The 20,730-nt window shown below is 42.5% G+C and overlaps 1 protein-coding gene and 1 long non-coding RNA gene across 4 annotated transcripts in view; one reads left to right on the plus strand and one right to left on the minus strand.

Moving 5' to 3' along the window:
- Positions 1-20,730, minus strand: part of nlgn2a (neuroligin 2a) — a 190,610-nt gene that overhangs the window by 163,558 nt on the left and 6,322 nt on the right. The window lies entirely within an intron of this gene.
- Positions 7,358-17,934, plus strand: LOC116669397 (uncharacterized). Its single transcript, XR_004326769.1, has 4 exons — positions 7,358-7,496; positions 12,951-12,955; positions 16,008-16,013; positions 17,923-17,934. It is a non-coding gene; the product is annotated as an uncharacterized LOC116669397 (long non-coding RNA).

A 20,730-nucleotide genomic window follows, 5' to 3' on the forward strand; every position in this document is an offset into this window, starting at 1 on the left:
CCTGAGCCAGCCAACCCTGCCTCACCAGCACCCCCGCACCATCCCCTTTCTTGCTCACAGCTAATTTCAGCTCTGTCCAACTGTGAGAGACACTGTACATATGCTTGTTATTTCTTGAATATGTAATTACTAGACAGTTTGATTTTGTGCAAATCTGACTACGTTCTAAATACCTTGCGGTATTGCAGAGTGCAGAGGATTAATCAATATTGATAATTGAGTAACTGATGAGTCATTTTGTCAGAATTGTTTTCCCAGCTTCTTAATTGTTAATATTTTTTTTTCCTTTCTTCACTCCTCTGTGACAGTAAACTGAATATCTTTGAGTCATGGGCAAAACAAGATGTTTGAAGACGTCATCTTGGACTTCGGGAAATATAGGGAGTTCACTGACCAAACTACTAATCGAGTAATCATAAAAATAATCGACAGATTAATTAACAATGCAAATAATTGTTAGCTGCCTAGTCTCCCTGTGCCAGACCCTCCTCCAAAGCGCAATTAAGGAGGGTCTGGCTAGTCCACATAGCATTTGGGGATGGGAGGAAAACATACTTGGGTTTATTGACATTTCTTTAAACCATTCAGAATCGTCATGGGCGGTACTAAACTCCGCACAGCTGCAAAATAGTTGAGTGAGAGAAAACTCAGATTGGACAGATAGTCTAACTGGATTTACACTACAGAGATCTGAGGAGCACTCAAAAATGTCCTCATTAATCCACTGAATTTAAAATTTCAACACAAAGAAAGTGTAAGGAAACAAAAAACACATGTATCCGGCGGAATTTCATGCGGCACCAGAGCAATCCCGGAAGTGGAATGTCAAGGCTATAGACTAGCTGCAGCTCTACTTAAGGGGAAATTGTGGTATAATGGTGAATGAAGTGCGACCCAAGTAGACTCATAGGCAAACTGACTAATGACAGTAATGTCGGTCACACAGCACTATCTATCTACCTAGCATTAGCCACCATAAGTTAATAGCCATTGAAGATAATATAAGGTTAGAGCAGCAAAACAGAAAGACAAGAATTGTTACTTTTAGTATGCAGATAGTTTCTGATGACATCACACATCAGGGGAACATATTTCTGCATTGCTCAGCAATATTCTGCTGCAAAATACACCCATCTTTTGCATGACTTTTACTTTTACATGAAAGGTTCAGGGGTGAATTGGTTAAAAAGCTTCATTGCTCCATGAGTCGTGCAGGAATCAATCCACCCATCCCCTCCCCAACACTCATTTGCAGCCTCTGAGTCGATCTGTCTCCTTCTGTTTGCTGTCCTTGGTCTCTTTCTCTGACTCACTTTCTACTCATCTCGCTCCTCTTCTCTCTTTTTATCTAATCCCTCTCCACATGCACTGCTGCATTGGCTCCAGCCTTCTTAGCAGCAGAGAAAAAAAGGGAAATGGAGAGAGCAAGGGGATAGCAAGTGGTGGGGAGAGGGGGAAGAGAGATCTGGTGGGGGTATAAACTGGGGTATAGAAAACAAAAAAATGATTGCACTCGCCCAGAAAAAGGAGCAAGATAAAGCAGGCTAAGACAGAGTCAGAGGATGAGAGAGGGAGGTTGCATCACAGCTCCAATCAGATATGACAGAAGAGAAGAGAGAGAGAGAGAGAGAGAGAGAGAGAGAGAGAGAGAGAGAGAGGGAGAGAGAGGGAGAGAGAGGAGGAGATGATTGATGGGTTTAGGAGGCAGAAAGCCATAAAGACGCAGAGGTCTATTAAAAGTGGAGTGTTGGGACGTAAGCGGGTGCAGTGGTGATTTAAATTAAACCATGTGTGTGTCTAGTTCCGTGTGTGTGTGTGTATGTCTGTCTGTGTATCTGTCATACCTGTGTGTATGTTTGTACTTCAGTGTGTGTGTGTGTGTGTGTGTGTGTGTGTGTGTGTGTGTGTGTGTGTGTACTGACGAGTCAATAGTCTTACTTGTAGTAATCACCCTCTCCATTTGAGAATGTTTGGTTGGAACATACAACTATCAGAACACAGAGGGGGGAGAGAGCAGTGGGTGAGAAAGAGATGTGATTGAGGACAGGCAGAGATGGAGGGATAGAGCTCTGAAGGAACTGCTGAGCAACGCGGATTCCTGCCAGCTGACCACAACTCTGAGGCTATTTCATCCAAAGTGTGGACCGACACAAGGTAATGTTAACGTTAGCATTTACGGTAAATCAATATGGTTGCTAGTTGAGATGAGAGCTACCCGTTCATTCACCGGCAGAAGTCTGCAAGTTGTGTCTGCCTCAGAAATCCGGTATTGGTCAGATTATTGTGCAAGAAATAATAATCTAACAAACCATTAAATTTAACAACCATGCCTGGATTCACTTATGACTTGTGTGCTGGCACTCGTCCACTGTTTGAACATCACTTATAATCATAACTAGATATCAATTATTTCTGTAGCCAGACAAACAAAACCTCTACCTGGTTTTTAGTTAATATTCTTCTTTCCAGTGTGATTACTTTTGCATATGTGTGATTACAGATATGGGTTTTCTGGAATCAGATTACTGTAGCCGCAGCATGACATGTGATCAATTTCCTTCTAAACCTTTGTTGGCAGAAGCAGGTCTCTGCTGTCCTCGCCAGTGTCTGCCCTTCAGAGCCTACTGATGCCCAGCCAAGCCTTGCACCAGCCCGCCCCCTCCCCCAGCCCCCCGGGTCTGTTCTGCTGATGGTAAGGCCGGCTAATATCTGCTTATCTCGCTCCCATACTGACACGGGGACTATTGGTAATATCTGACCAGGATATGCCGAGTCAGGAGGAATAGAAGCCGTGAGGGAGAAAGAGGGCCGGCAATATAAGAGAGTCATCCAGACAGAAGGTGGAAAATGCTGCCTGTCACGGGAAAGGAGAGACGTGAAGGAGTGGTGGGAGGTTTTGTACTGAGCTCCAATATTAAGTGTTTCATTCCTTTTATGAGATGTCTATCCTTTGGGACAAAAGTGGCAGCTACTCCTACACAAGGATTAACTGCACAATATGGAAACATATTGTATTTGTGAGGGAAAGGGGGTAACTGAAGTCCTTGTTTGACTAAATAACGCAGACAGTATTCTCCATTAGGGGCATAAAAATTGATAATCAATACGCATCGGAAAACCAATACAAGAGTCAGAGAGATTTGGCTACATGAAAACACAATCCTAGATCTGACTCACAGTCTGCATCATATTCAGAAGATAATTGATGCCTACAAGGTTTAAGTGACAGTAACAGAGGGTACAGTAGGCCACAATGCAAGCAAGGTGAGAAAGTATTGGTGTACACCCGCTAATATTTAACCATGACACTCCTCTCCCTCTCCATCCTTCACTATTCCCAGGACAGCCTTGGACAACCCAGAGCTTGTTCAACATTAACTTCACCACTGGTATCGCTTAGCATCCCTCAACCTGAAGAGCCAAACCTCTGCCCACCAGCCACTCCGACTCCTCTTCACAGGTCCTCAACACCGGTCCGCTGTGGCCAAGGGGCTGCTGGAGATGTTATTATCATCTCTACAAAAGGAGGTAAACGCCAGCTACTTCCTAATCAACCGGGGCCATCTTGACTCCATGCCTCTCTTACTCTTTCCCTCCCACTTGTGGGCTGACAGGTTTGGCGGTAAGAGCAGGGTAAGAGTGTGTGTGTGTGTGTGTGTGTGTGTGTGTGTGTGTGTGTGTTGCATTTGTGCAGGGCTTTGTGCAGAGTGACTTACCATATGCTGGTACTGTATGTAAGAATCCCTTCCACCATGCACATTAGGATGTGTGAGGTTTTCTGTCTCTGTTTGTAGCCTACAGGTGCCTGGATACGTCTTTTATATGCGTGTTCACGCACCCTACCCGGTCTCCCAGCACCTCGCTAAGTGTGTGCCAGAGCTGAGTACCAAAGAGCTCTGCTTCAGTAAATGAAGACTGGCAGAGATAGTTGCATTTGGCCCACCAGAGCACTCCAATCACCACACCGCACACCACAATTTGGAGACATCTGTCCATTTTCAATAAGACACCAAAAAGTTGTTTAAAGTCAAAAACACCTTTGCACGTGAATACTGCTGAGATGAAGCCAAAAAGACATAACACACACTTTGCTTTTTTTTCTGTCCTCGGTTCAAATTTGTGTGCGATTTGTCCTTATATAACTGCCTCCTCCAGAGGTCTGTCTATCCCCCAAGAACTGTGATCGATTGCGAGTTATTGTTGGAGCGACCAGCATTTGGTCTCCCAGCCTCCTCAGTGAAGATGACCCAGCGGAGTCGGCTCATCCAAGACTCATAAACAAAGCCTGCTGCCCAATTACTTTAATAGATCGAAGCCGCAAAGAGCCTCGCAGCTCGTAAAGAAACGAGACAATTAATATCGACGCTAATAAAAGTGTAATGAAGAAGCAGGCCCACCTGATGAGACGGACAATAATGTCCCCATTTCTTTTGTGTGTGTGCACCAATTCATAAGACAGTTAGAGCTATTTTTTAAGATGAGGAATGAGAGAAATTCATACAAAGTCATGGTTGCTTATTCCCTCAATTAAGTGTCACTTCATTTCCCAGCTTACAGTTCATGGCAATCAACCTTTGATGCTAAGCTGTGCGAGACTGTTCAAATGACATCTGTGCTTACAGACTACAGTACTGTGTGTAAAACCTGCTATTTCACTCTGCGTTATCAGCAATGTGTTCCACAAGCACCCTCTTAATGCATTCAATGTGGCCCCTTCACATTCTATACATGCACTTTATACTATTTGTTACCAAACCCAAACTAAACATTCGCCGTTGCAGCACAATCTCACTATAGTTTGTCTCTCCATTAAAACGTGTTGGTTACGTAAAAAAAGACATTCCCTTCCCCTATATCACAATTTATTTGTCAATTAGTAGGTTCAAAAATGCCCCACATATTTTGTCTCAAGTAAGATTGAGGAGCTGAGAAAATATCACTCCATGTTACAACATTGGACAGAATTGTGTTGAGTATAGAGTTGAAATGGCCGCGTGCCTCCTTATATTTCCTGGACATTTGTTGCTAGAAGAGATACTACTTTGTGTTCCGACTGTGGCACTCATCTCTCCCCAACGTTACACACTCCCCTTTCTTACTTTATCTCTCTCAATTCTCTCCAGTCTGTCTCAACCTGGCACACGCTGATTGTTTTGTACCCAGCAACCCGCTAGAGAACGGCCCACTATGTGGTCCCTTAGAAGGCTTAATAGATCCAGTGTTTGGAAAAAGCAAAGCGTCTAATTGCATGAACCCCATTGGCTGATGGATTCCCAGCATCATCTCCTCCCTATCGACAGGCCTGGCCCTTCCCGTCTCGCTGTCTCTGAGGGCAACAAAATGACAAAATTGTCAACTGGCTGACGTGCTCCGGCTTGGAGGGATCATTTAGAGACAAATTAAGCTCTGTCATGTTTTCAGAAAGTCAGGAGAGGCGGATAGGGGGCAGAAAACAGCATCCGTCTTGGCAGTCGTTGGACTAACAGATGACACGTGTGTTGTCCTGTTGGAGTTGTACCGTAATGTGTGTGCAGTAGACCTTCAACATGCAGTATTTTCACTGGCTGACATCTGCCACATGTTCTCTCTGTCATCTAGCACCCTTTGACCTGATAGTATGTGATGTTGACATCATGCTGTTACATTTTGGTTTGGGGGTGCCATATTGTGAGGATGCGCTCTGTTTACCTGTGCCTGCCACACTAGTTAGTAAAGTAAAACGGTCAAATCCTCACAAATCCCAAAAATTTGTGACAACAACTTCACATTCTCTGTAGTATATGTCATGTTCTGGCACACCAAACCTGCATGTGACAGCCTACTGTGTTGTACATTTACGCATACGATTATTAAATATACTATTGCTATCAAATGCCATGATGAAATGTATACCTTAATATCTAAACATAACTACAGAAATATTAGTGATTGTCCAATTTTTGTACTATATGTGTTTGTGTGTAAAATCCCAATCCCAAGTTGTTGTTTTTTTGTTTTTTTTTCTGACTTATAGTTTCTATAACGAGACTAAACAAACTACTCTATGTTAAAAACCAAAATCACAACAAATACATATAAGTTCAGACTAAAGATTCTGTTGCTTTAACAATAGCTTCGGCAGCTTAGAGTGCTCACATACAAGTATTGACTAAAGAAGAAAAAGGAGCAAAATACGTAAATTCTGTGTTCTATATCTTATTGTGGACGTCAAAATGTTTACAAAGTGAAAAAGCCTAAAGTCCAGCCCAAAGGAACTTACCATCTCCAACAGAAAACACTGTTCACAATCAGCTCCATTGTAGTCCAGCCTTTACTTTTGTGATGAATGCTCGTCACTTTGTAACACACGTTATAATGCTAGGCTAGCTGCTAGCATGGAACGCCTTCATACTCTACAACTGATTAGCTAGCAGTGCTTACCTAGCTACTGAGCATGTGTGACTCATAAAAAACAAAGATGGAACAGAAGTGAGATGCTTCACTTTGTAGCTAAAACAGAAAGCTCAACACACAGGGTGAAAAGAGGAGCTGCAGCAATGTGTAGTACAACAAATACATGGTGTTTTTGGAAAATTAAACCATGTAAACCTATACTGATATAAGTTCTGAATACAATTATGAAGCTGAACGTGAGCATGTTATGAACACTTTAGGGAAAAATTTGACCTGTGACATTTAACAACTGAAACCGTAATACACTATCTGGATCTAAAGCATAAGGTGCTGAGTTGAACTGAGTATAATGATATAATCTGCATATATATATATATATATATATATATATATATATATATATATATATATATATATATATATATATATATATATATATATATATATATATATATATATATATATATATATATATATATATATATATCTCACAGCGTCCTTGGTGTTGATTGCCTTTTCCTACTATGTAATGACTCACTGCCATTTTGTATTCAACTTGAATTGTCTCTGTGCTCTCCGGCTGCTCAACTCGCATAACTCCCACTCATGTTTGGGTGGCAGCCTCTTCTACTATTACTTTAATTTCTAAAGATATCATCAGAGACTGTTATTTCATCCCTTCTCAGTTTGTGTTGCTGCATTCACAAACTGTTGCTAAGAACTAGCAACAGCAAGCTGTGCGTACCTCCTGCTGGCTACATCTGACAGTGGCATAACCCACTCAAATCCAAGTCAAAACAACAAAGTTAGCTTCAGTGTGCATTTCTAACCTTACATTTAACCGTACATTTGCCAAACAGCTTGTACCAACACATCCTAACTCACTCCTCGTATGCTACCACAGATTGCCACACATCATTTCCTATCCAGTACTACTGGACTAAATGCTACTTCTAGAACGGAAACGATCTGAAGAGGAAACGCAAAGTGGCGTTGCGTTCTAACTTGTTTTTCCGCATTTAGACGAGCGTTTTGGGGGGGAAATCTGCGTGCATATGGTGAAGCAAAAGTGTGTGCAATTCGATGTAGTATGCACACCAGGCGTCTAGGCCTAATACGCCTCTAAGTCTGCGAGCCTGTGTAGAACCTTCCTTCTACTTTCTTCTCTCCCTTTCCTTTTCATAGTAGCGCGAAGTGAACAACAAATGCTGACAAATTTGTAGAAAGAGATAGACGAGGAGGTGGAGTTATTGCTCCAAACAATGCACGCACACAACACACACACAGACACGCACATGACACAGATATAAGAGACATACATACACATACACACACGCAGCACAGACACACGGCACAGACACACACACACAGACACACACACACACACGCAACAGACATAAGGCACATACATACAGATATACACACACACACACGCAAGGAACAGTCACACGGCGCACACACACACACACATTGTGTGTTTTTTTACCCTTTAGGGAATGCAACGGTGGAGCGTCTTTAAGATTTTCATTCTGGAGGGTGGTTTTCACTTTTTTACATTTTTAAGCCCCAAAAACGGCGTCTAAATGAAAGGCACATCTGATAAAATATTCATATACCCGAAGCGTATTGGTGTAAACAGGGCCAACGATTGCTCTGAGTGATTAGCATTGTGCTAACAGCTCATAGCCTTAGAGAAGTTTCAATACCATTTTTTCCTTCCCAATACCAAGTCCAAAACCTGAATTTAAGTATCGGCCGATACTAAGTACTAATCTAGTTCCAGTGTGTTAAATTTTTTTTAATGAAATACCTATATATAAAAAATGTAGGTTGTATTGTATACTACTAACCCATGAGATACGATTGCTATTATTGTTGCATGTTACACCCTTTGTGAAACACTAACAAAAACAAAAAAAGAATGCTATAGAACTTTCTTTTATTATCTAGTTTGACAGTCAGTGAATAAAAAAATACTTTAAAATGGATTTTCTTCAGGGCTAAATTACGTGGTATCGGATCGGTGCACAGACTCATGTACTTGCCGATACCAGCATTTTAGTCAGTGTTGGAGGTATTTTGATATGACTGTAACTACATTTTGATATCTGGAAAAACAACTGTATGCCCCATGTCAATGAAACAGCTTCTGTATAAAGTTTTATAGGAGTGGCCAGGCCATGCTGGGCAAGTGACCGCCATAAAGTAATCCACAATCTTATGTTTATTTGACCATTGGCTTGCACCCCTATTAAGGTCATCTAATGTATTTGTTAGTTTTACAAAATAAGAGCCCTAAATCTATAGATTGAGTATGGCTGATGGAAGATTGTGTTTGTAATATGGACACACACACACTCAAGGGCAACGCTGGAGACTGGGTTGTAAACCACAGTGCGTAAGTGTGTGTGTCTGTGTGTGTCTGTGTGTTTCTGTGTGTGTGTGTGTGTGATGTACTACACTGTGCACAGAACTCGTAAACAACAAGCCAACACAGGACCAGACAGAACCCCAATCAAATCAATGCAGGTTCAACGTTTATTACCCCTGTGTGTGTGTGTGTGTGTGTGTGTGTGTGTGTGTGTGTGTGTGTGTGGCGGCGAGCTAGATCACTGGATCAATCCACAAGGGAAAGAGGTTGACAGAATAATGACCTGTCCTCTCTTTTCATCAGCCTCTCTCTGTAGCTGTATTCTCTATTTTCTTGCTTCCCACCCTCTAGCTCTCCTTTTCCGCTCATATACACATCACCTTCTTCATCCATCATTCACTTATTTATCTTCTTGCTCTTCCAGGAATAACTCCTCTCTGTTGCGTCTAATGTCAGATATTTCCCCTTCGTTCCATCTTTTCTTTCGCCTTACTGCCATCCACAGTAATCCCCCATTTCGCTTTTGTTGCCAATCGCCTTTCTTCTTCCTTGTTAGAAAATTCTCTTTTCAAGCGACCCCCTCCACCCAACTCCCAGCCCTAGCACCAATAACAGTCCTTTCTTTGATGCATCATTCATGGTTTTGTTCCCTAATGCACTCTCTATCTCTTTCACAGCCACACTATCAAATCTTCATCATCTGCTTTTATCTAGTGTTCCAGCTTGCCCCTTCCTTCCCCCCTTGTAATGTATTGTCTTGGATTCTCTAGCTGCTGTTGCCGCTTGCCTCTTTCTATTTCTATCCATGCAGAAGAGCTCAGTCTCTCACTTCATGCCTACTCTTTCATCCCTTTCTTTAATGCTCCCTCCCTCCTATATCCCTCATTCCCTTCTCCATCACTTTAACTTTTTTCTTCCATTTCTTCCCATTTGCCACCGCTCTCATCTTTTTCATCCACCCCACCCCCCCCCCCCCCCTCACACACACACCTCACATGTCCCGCCGTTTTCTCCCCTCTTCTCCCTTTCTGTCCCTCTCATTCCTTGAGGTGAGTGACTAAGTGCTAATGCCCGGGTCTCAGTAATGGGATAATCCTTTACATCAGAGCAGCAGCATCATTCAGGCTACACATCACTCTCTAAAAGCTAACCTTATCATTGAAATAGGGCTCTAATCTCCGTCGCACCAAATGTACACACATGTATAAGTATACTGACCGGATGGCTCGTTATTGAGGCCCAGCCACGCTTCAGATCCCATTTTGTTTCTCATCGGCAGAGTGCTGCTATCACGGAGAATGGTCTTGCACTGCATTTACCTGCAGATAAACAGGTACTGTAGCTTATAGAAGGTTTATCTTCCCCACCTGGCTGGTAAGAAGCATGTATGTATTGTGGCATGATGGGGCAAAACCGTATTTACTGCAAAAAGTTGATCTCCAGCCTGAATCTATCAAACTGTTGTGTTTAAATGTAAGATAAATGTATTTGTGACATTGTGTGTGCAGATACAATCGTATTATTTTGCTGCCTTGCAGTTACATTTTTTCTGCAATGTCAATGTGAAGTGCCTGGTAAACTAATGCACCTATGCATGCTAGTATTCACACACACACACACACACACACACACACACACACACACACAGGCTCCATTTCTGCTAGAGCTGGAACATCTGGGCTTCCGCATGGCAAGGCCGTTGATGTGTTGCTTTGACTGTCTATGTCCACCTGTGCCCAGAAATAGCCTGAAAAACACAATCTCTCCGCAACACCTGCTTTGGGACTCACATAATGGAGACCACACAGAAAGGAGCAAGCAAAAGAAGAGGAAAAATGAATTGGGAAGTTAGAAAGAGTCTGTGTGTGTGTGTGTGTGTGTGTGTGTGTGTGTGTGTGTGTGTGTGTGTTTTGCCATCTTCATTGCAGCCACACTCCACCTTACTGGCCAAGAGTTGCCAAAGGGGATCCCAATCCTTTACAGAGTGACAACAGGCTTTTCAACCTTAACAAGTTCAAAGCCAAGAGCAAAGTCCAGAATACCACTATCAGGGAGTTGCAATACGCCAATGATAACGTCATTGCAGCACACTCCCCTGAAGACCTCCAAGGCATCCTAAATGCCTTTGCAAAGGCATATAGAAAACTCAGGTTCTGTATCAACCACCACCCAATCCGCATCATTCCAGCCCATCATCAAAGTGGATAACACCACTCTGGAAACCGTGGACCATTTCCCCTACATTGGAAGCCTTCTCTTCTCCAAAGCCGATACATACTCTGAGGTTAACCATTGCCTGGGCTGTGCCAGCAGAGCCTATGCCAAACTTAGGACTTAGGAGTCTTTGATGACCAAGACCTGAGAGTTCAAACCAAGCTCCTGGTTTACAGAGCTGTGATTCTCCCAACCCTGCTGTTTGGAGCGGAATCCTGGACCACTTACAGCAGACACCTGAGAGCCCTGGAACTATCCCATCAAAGAGCCTTAAGAAAAATATTGAGGATCAACTGGGTCCGCATGCCCAAGGATCGTCTCCCTAAGCAGATCCTGCACTCCCAGTTAAAAGAAGGACAGTGGGCCCCCGGTGGACCAAATAAACACTTCAAAGACAATATCAAGACCAGCCTGAAAAGTTTAACATCACTGACAGTGAGGATCTTGCGTTGAACAGGGACCACTGGAAAAAAGCAGTGCAGAAGGGTGCAGGAAGGTGCGGCACACCACAAAACAGAACTCCGCCGTGCCGCAGAGGCGAAGCGGCAACACCGCAAGGACAAACAGAGAAAGGCTCCACCACCACGCTTCATCACACACCACCTCAATCTTCCAATGCCCACGCTGCAGCAGAATCTGTGGATCACGGATTGGCCTTAACAGCCACCTGAGGATCCACAAATAAGATGACCCAACAGAGACAGTCTCAAGTGACCGCCGAAAAAGTGTGTGTGTGTGTGTGTGTTTGTTTATGAGTGTGTACTGTATATGTGTGCATATGGTGACTGAAGAGCTCCCAGCTTTGATTGTTAGTAGGAGATGTCTAATAGCAGCTTTTGGCTCTACAAGCTAAAAGAACACTGTTCATTGAACATGCTCATATTTTTGGTGAAAATTCAAATTGTGAACAATGTGAACTTGTTCATTTTAATCTGCATGAACTGAACTTTGAGCTAGCTCTTGTGAAGTGTAACATTTTTAATCTATACGTAGACTATTATTCTGATTATTATTTTTCAACTATATAGAGAGTGTAGATGTAGAGTGAAGTAATGAAGACAACAAACCTGAATGCACACCATTTTATGTGGTTGTATTATCACACTTCACATCACATCAGGTAGAAGCCCAGGCTTTTGTGTTTTAATAGAGCAGGGTACTTAGGGAGACCTTGCAAAAGAAAATTCACCTTGATGGTAAAGACACAGAGCTGTAAAGCCTGTAAACTTGTCAGTTTGCTTCATGCAGGAGATTGACAAATCAGCTATTGATATTGATGTGACATTTAGTCCACACAGGGATGAATATATGCACTTAACACTTATAGAACACTTAACTGTACCACCTATGAGCCATTGAGGAGATTGTGTATGTGGCATATGTGTGGTGTATAAATGTGTGGATGTACAGGTCTGGTGCGTGTCACAGTGTGCATATGTGCAATATCATGCAAGTGTGCCCACTGTGAATGAGCATGCATGGCATGTCTGCATACATTTACTGTACATTTATTTTTTGTACATTAACAAGGAATGCAATCCTGTGGGTGTATGTTGTGTGCACACGACTGTGTGTATTCAAATATTACTTGACTATGCATGGTCCCAGAAGGCTCCCTAATTACAACACGCAGAGTCGTGCACAAAGCAGTGTGTCGTTGTAATTTTAAGCCTTGTAGTATTTGCTTAGTATGTGTATATGGTATGGAAGTTACAGAGATTGTTTTTTTCACACATACAAATGCAAATGATACCCATTCAAATGACAAACTTGTTTTTTTTTTCCCTTTGCATTCATCTCTCCAGGATGCTCTCATATATTTCTCACTGTATAGAAGCTGTTTATACGCGGATGGTGCTTTGCTTGTCACCCATTATGTGACGCAAAGAGCTGACAATAGTCCTGCACCACGGGAGCTACTCCATCACAGACACAGACAGCCAAGTGAATGATGATTCCCACTTTGCACCAGGGCCTGTACCCATCATGCATCAGTTCGAGATAACATGATAGACTGGATGTTGGTACCGATTTAGTGTGTTGCTGTTAAATACAAGGAGCACTGGCAGCAGGAAAGCTAAATCTACCTAAACTCCTAAACTACCATTTGGTCTGAAATACGCTAACGGCAGTTTACTGAACCGTCAAGAAACAGACCCAGGCACCTGAGTCAGAACTATTAGTAATTTAAATATGTGGTAGCATTGGATCTGGACGAGAAGGATAACACTGGGAGTTGGAAGGGGTGTGTCACGATTCTGCTTTGTGCCACAGCAACACAGATTCGTAGATCTGAGTGTTGCGATTTCGGTTTCATATCGCATATCGTTACAGCCCCATAATCCACCTATGCTGTCGTTTTTTTACAACGAACAGAGGCAAAATAAATATCAAATGCTACTTGTGGTTTTAAATGCTTTTGGGAATGGACGCTTGGAAAAATGTTGGGGGACTGCAGAGAACTGGGACCGCAATGAAAAAAGCCCTGATGCTGGTTACTTCCAGCTGGGGTTTTGAGGCTGGCTTCAGCTGAACCGAGCTTTATGATGATGACTGACTGCAAGTCATAATTTACCACCACTTCACTGCTTCCAGGTTGGGGATAATGGTGGGGATTAAGGTAACCTAGGAAGAAGGGAAAGGGGTGTTTAAGTTATTCGTAATAGCTCACATCTGAAATAAGGTGTTATTTGAGATAACAGTTATATAGTTTTATATACAGTACAAAGGTTCACTATATGGTGTTTTGAACGTCATGGTTCAATGTGTTTTTTTACAGAGAACATTTCTTTCCATTAACTTACATTTCCCAGTGATGCATAAACAAAATGTAATGGAAGGGAGCATCTTCAACCCATCCTACCTTTCCAGACTGAATGGAAGTGTTTGACTAAAAGACTACACACTGCACTGCTTTCTGATTGGATTTCACACTACAGTACAACTACTACTATTTATATTGGACAGACCAAGACCGACACTGTAATTAACCTGTATTAGACTGCTAAAACATTTATGCTTTATATGGGAGTTCAAATTAGCAGTTGTAAGTCTGCAGAGCTATGCATTGGTGAAAATGTATAGCACTGTATTTCCATACAAACTGAGATTACACAGGTGATGAAAAGGCTGAAAGTAAACAGGATAAAGCGTATTGACAATGTCCTAGTGAATAATAATTGCAAATAGGATTCTGTATACAGTAGAGCATTATGCACATAAACATGCTGACTGAAGGGCTGACAGGTGTAATCTCTGTAGACTCTGTCACTCCGGGGATAAGGTTGGGTGTGTGTTTAATATCTCCACCCAGCCCCATGTGATAGTGTTATTATCACTGACCTTGACTTGTAGAATCCTTTGGGAATGATTTTACTCTAATGCATAAAAAAATCCCACAATGTTTAACTTGTTCTCTGCTCAGCTCGGACTCTAAATCCCTGTGCGTCGTCACTGACCTTGAAGTCTGGCTTTGATAAGAGTAAATGTAATAGCATTGTAACTGTACAGAGAAGACTCATGAGCTGGAGAGGGCACTTGGCAGATCAGATTATTCCCCAAAACACATTTATTCCTATGTTGCAGTGACAGCTATAGTGAAATATGCCCGAGGCTAGCTAGTAAAACCTGCATGTGTGTCCTGGCGTGTTTGCATTTGCATGACTGAACCATGAGAGTCACTTACAGAAGTCAAAAGTCCAACACAATAATAATGACTCTCCTCCACAAAACATGAGGCTCTCAAAGTCATGTCAAACGTCAGAATATTAACAGCAGGTAAGGTAATACAAGCCACTGCTGGGCCTCATTCTCATTATATGCTTAAAAAAACACATGTACACACACAATTTGACATTTTGCTCCTTCCTTTATAATAACAAAACAAAAATGTGTTTCCCCATGACAAATACGAACGCATGAATATGAATAGACAGGTAATCCCATGGCAGACCCAATGAGTTAGATCTCTCTCTGCAATAACATCTTTTGTAGAATCGTTTCCCTCAAGCCTTGGCAACAGTAGGCCACCTCATGAGCAGAAAGGAATCCATTCACCACCCCCTGGGCATGCTCATCTTTTTAGCCCTGCAGGCACTTTGTAACTTTAAATCTTAACTGTCGTTGCCTCGTTTTTATTTTCAGAAGGCCGCAAGGGATGGCACTAGCTCCTGTATGCTTTATTACTATTGTAAGAGCTATCCTTTCAGAAAGAACAGAAGTACCATTTGTCAAGGCTACAAGGAATATCAAAACACAACAAACATGCCAAACAGAAGGGACGTCACAGAAAAATACGTCAACAATACAGGACGTGGGGGTCGCGACACAACCGCTAACATGGCTGCCAAGAGTGTGGACGTAATAACTGTGGGCGGGGCCATTTGACCTATTAGCGCAAGTGACATAGGAAGTAACAAAATCTGAACACTAGACACGTGAAAGACACAGTAAACGGTGATGTGTCTTGGCTGTGATCACCGAAACACATTTTAAAACTTAGATTCCACTCCACACAAGCACTTGTGGAGCTGCTACTGTAGTGCAGTTAAGATGGTCCCGGACTGGCTACCCTCCCGATCGGTACCTGGCAAAGGCGTTGATAAAGCACCCAGCGTAGAAGGAAGCACCAAAGCCGAGGAGCAACTCAGCTGACTATGGTATGGGGTAAGTATATTTCCTCTGCGCCTCACAGGCGCTACTCCATGTAAGCTTTATTGTGACAAAGCTCTTGTTGCTGTACTTTTAACAGAAAACATTGCTCTTCGATGCATTCCCCTCTGCAGTTTGCCAAAGCATTTTAAATTTAACACAAGCACATATATAGCTTCTGGCTCCGTTAAAATCCCAATACCTGGCTGTGGCCCTAGCGGGAGACCTCAGGATGTGAATGAATAATGTAACACTGAGCCAAAGCCTTAAATCAAACTTTGCACCCGCACTGAATTGGACCATATTTTACACATTTTCCTGGTTCCGATCCATGTAGCACCCCTAAACAGTTGCTTAGGCAAGGATGAAAACTAGACAGGGTGGTGTGATACACCATGGGGCACGGATAAAACATTACAGACTTAAGGTAGGGGCAGTACATTACAACTGGACCCACTTTCACTTGGTGCCGGAAAGTCTAGACTCAATCAGATGTCCGTGCTCTGCGTAACAACAGTGCAGTGGAACGTTTGCCTTTAACAGAGCGACAGTAATAACCTAAGGCTATGTTCACACGGAAACGGTAAGGGAGAAAAAAGTAGCTTCCACTTAAGGGGCCTTATCTCGCACAGCGCAAAGCCTAATGCAAGTGTCTTTGCTAGTTTAAGACCGACGCAGTTGTCAATTTCCTGTCCACTAGTATTAGCCTGTGTCTGACAGGGTGGGGGGCGTGGCATCACGATGGTGGCTCTCCATCGGGATGCCATCATCGATGACAATGACATCATCCCCTGTGGGGTTTCTTATAGTTAGTGCAGGGGGACCGCCAAAAGAGGTTTAATATTTTTTAAATGTCTGAAAATATATACATTAATATAAAATTCAATTTAGGAATAGCAAAGATATATTGGCATATTTGTGAAAAAAACTAAAACATCTACACATTGAAGATACGCTTACTATGGATAAGGTAGCCATATAGTTAAATTAAGGATTCACTGTGCCTTCAACATTTATATTTAACATGTAAACATAATGTAAAATTATATAATAATATCCATTCATTTTCATCTATCTGTCCCAGTTTAATATGCAATTGTATAAAATACATTTAGTAGGGAGTCTGTACTGTTGTGTGTCTCTTTTTTCAGCTAGGGGTCCTTGGCCTAAAAAACGTTGAAGGCCCATGCGTTAAGGGGTTACAAGCAGTTTAAACAGGAAAAAGAGTAAAGAGGCAGGACAGAAATAGAAGAAAGAGGCAAGTGGATGTTGAGGAGGTTTTTTTATAATGGCCTTCCTTCATAATGAACTCTAAGATCTCTCCTAATTGGGCAAATCTCAGAGAAGGCACCCAACACCCCACTCTGGAGAACAGGTCAGACAGGGAGCAAGAAAGAGAGAGACGGAAGGAAGGGGAAAACATTTACAGACACAAGGGGGGTGCCATGAAAAGGTTGAGCTATGTGAGTCTAATGAATTGAGGGGTTGTACAAGAGCAGCATTGACCTCCAACTCCCTGCTCCCTACTTGCCTTAATTCCTCTTTCACTCTCTGGCTTTCACTACCCCAGTGTAAATCTATGAGTAGCTCAATGGATTGAAATTTTGAAAACTACTTTTGGCTTCAGATGATGACACAACAGATGCTCAGGGTGGCTCAGGGACCTTGTTTGGAACATTGTGGCCAATGAAAGAATGGCTCTCTGTGAGGGATGTGAGGGATGTGAGAGAAGGAGAAGAGGGATCTATAAGGGCCTCTCCAAAGGACTAATTTATGAGCATCCTGATCAATGGGTTAATTAAGTGGAGAGAGGAGAAAATGGAAAGGGCAGGGGTTGGCCAGAGTGGCTGTGGCAAAGAAGAAAAGGGGTGGGATGGGAGAGCAAATGGGTGGAGGTTAGAAGGCTGACAACAAGAGAGGCAAACAGATTTGGGCAGAAATGTGGAGCCTGCTGTGGGAATCAAATTTCATTGTGCGCTTAACTAAATTGACTGGGAGCATCCGATAATTCTCTGATGGGAATTTCTCCAGGTTAGTGATGACTATGAGCTATCGGCTCACCTACTTCAATCAATACTACTCCACCTCTTCAGATTTGTCAAAGTCGTGCAAAATAAGATGTCAAGAACGTAATCCACGGGGTAGTCTCACAGAGACCTTTTGGAAAATCAATTCAGATATTTACTTGTCAAAAAAAAAAAATCGCAAAAAGGAGGAATACACGTGTCAAGCACACGCATACACTTCAACCATGCTTACACAACACACACGCCTGCAGCTGTTCTGCCTTCAAGAATGTGAAGCACGTTCTCCAGTGAGAAGGATAGAGCCCATCCTTTGAAATGTGTTTATTCCCTTACAAAAGGAGGGGGAGAGAGAGAGAGAGAGAGAGAAAGAGAGAAGCAGTGAAAGAAACCGGGCCAAAAAATCCTGCTGACTTGCAGCCTTTCTAAATCGCCGGCCCCTTCTCCTGTTCCCCTTCTTATTTCCAACTCTGTGGAGTTTAAACCTAAATGGAAAGCGATTGTTTCATGTAGGCACCAGGGGAGCTCTGGTTGCTTTCTTCCCAGGCATTCATCTTTGCAGAAACACCCCGACCCAACCGCATGCCGACCATTTAAAAAGCAATACACGTTACAGTATCCCAGCAAAGCAATCTCACCACTCATTAGCCGTGAGCACTAGCATGTGATCGAGGTTACACTCCCTTAGCCTGGCTAATTAAGGTGACAAGGCCCTACCTTCTTGTTCTTACGGTGAGCTGTTCCCCTCTTTTCATTCAACAGATACATGCCTGTCCCTTTTACCTTCAAAGTCCATGCTTCGTATACTTGATATTTCTAATATTTGATATTCCTATTGTGATTTATCTTGCCTTATAAAGTCTTGTGTTACCACCAAATCCCTTTCCCTCTTTCTTACACCGTGGGTGAATTCCAGTCAGAAGGGACATTTGAAGGGCACTACATAGGGAAAATGAGTCCTTTTTACCAAGATACTGTAGCCTGAGGGTAGCAGATAAGTGCACTCAATAAAGTTCGGTACGAGTCAGAACACTGACATTTATGTTCCCGGGGCTGTGAGCTCCTACCTGTGCAAGTAAAGTCCACGGAAATCTGCTCTTTCAGGGTGTTTGGCCCAGGAGTGATCCACATAGATTGGAATTTAGTCCCTCTCTCCTGCAACCATTTGTCAGCAGAAGAATTGCTCCAGCCTTGAGAGACAGTGTGAAGAGCCACAGATGAATGATTCAACCAACGTGCATTGTTTTCTGTGAAGGATGGAGGACACACATGCCGCATCCTTAAATATTAATAGAAAACAAAAGGAAAGTGCCTTTAGTTAAAATAAATCAAAGAAGAAAGACGTGCCAAAGGTTTTTGATGTGTTTGCTCTTTAGTGTGTGCACAAAGGCAGAACCTTTCACTGTTTGTTTGTGTGTGTGTGTGTGTGTGTGTGTGTGTGTCTGTGTGTGTCTGTGTGTGTGTGTGTGTGTGTGTTTATCCGCGGGGTTAGTGTTTTCTTTGCTGATTGTGACAATAACAGCGACGATCATTGCCTGCTTGGCATCATCGAGCGCGAAAGTGTAACACTGCCATTCTGGTGCTCATTCATCACTGTCGTGTCTCTGCTTTCATCCCTAACCGGCACAGACACACAAGCAAACACACAACACACACACACACACACACATATATATATACACAAAAACATCCAGAAACTAGGAAGCGCCTGTCAAGGACGAGACATCCTAATTCACTGTGTAGGCTCATTCTTTTCATTAGAGTCCGCCATCGCAACAGCTAAAGCCCAGCAGCCTAACGATGCATCTACTGGCGCTAGACGGCACACAGAAGTACTTGAAACGCTCCATTTGTTTAAAGGTGAAGGGGTTGAGCCTTGATTCTTAGAAAAAGGCGCACACGCACACATGCACCCAACACATCCACTCCTTACCGATAAATGTCATCAGAATCAGAAAGGGAGTTATTACCAAGTAAGTAAAACTGACAACGAGTTGGCCTTGGTTGTTGGTGCATAGGCACTTACGCATAATTGAACTTTAATATGAAATAAACAAACAGTAAAAACTGAAAAAAATATGTATACATTACAATAGGGCACGATATCAGGAAAATATCCAATTGACAGATATTGCAATTGGAATATGATTCACGATTTTGTATCATTTTTGTATCATTACTCTCATTTTCACTGAAAAATATTAAAATGAAAAATGTGATAGTTATAGTGTTATTTTTGCAAGGATCTGTACCAAACAAAGATTTCTTTTATTTAGTCTGTAGGATAGGATTTGTAGGACGTTATGTATCTGCCCAGCACCACAATACTTAATTCAGACTGCTTTGGCACATATTTTGCCTTTAACAAATAGAGCCGTCCCTGCAATTTTAGATATTGCACTAGTCCATATTGTGAATTTGATAAAAGTGCAATTAATTGTGCAGCCCTACAATATAACTGTTCAACATGTAACATGTGCAGAGTCCAGGATTAAGATTATTTTAAGAGTCTAGTCTAAAAAAAACAGCTTGATGAATATTTTCATGAAAGGCAAAGACAAAAATGTAAGAAAGTTAATGTTATTTTGATTGTATTTTGGTGTTGATTTATGAAACTTAAATGTAACATGTATGTTAATGATTTATGTATATACATGTATAGATTGTGTGTTTCTGTATTATTGTTGATAACTTTTTTTTTTAATTTTTAAAAAAACAGCTCATCCAGAGCGCCTCCAGGCAGCACTCGTACCAGCAGCAGTAGCCCCTGGGAGATGAACAGCAGCGACTGGTATCTCTGCAAGTCTTAAGTGTTGCCATTAGCAGCCAGCTCTGGCCATGCCTCAAACCCAACCACCGCAACCCACCGTCACTTATGCAAACACATGGACATCAAACGCATAACGGCCGGGGGCCTGTGCTACGGGACAGCCGCTGGCTATGCCACCGCGGAGGCTCATTACGTTTGACTGACTGAGGCGCCACAACATACCAGCCCAAGAGGGAAATGTGTGTGTTTTTATAACAACCCTCATCATTATACAGTGCAGCCACGATGATAACACTTGAGCATGTTGG

Source organism: Etheostoma spectabile, chromosome 19 (assembly GCF_008692095.1).
Source record: "Etheostoma spectabile isolate EspeVRDwgs_2016 chromosome 19, UIUC_Espe_1.0, whole genome shotgun sequence".
NCBI lineage: Eukaryota > Metazoa > Chordata > Actinopteri > Perciformes > Percidae > Etheostoma > Etheostoma spectabile.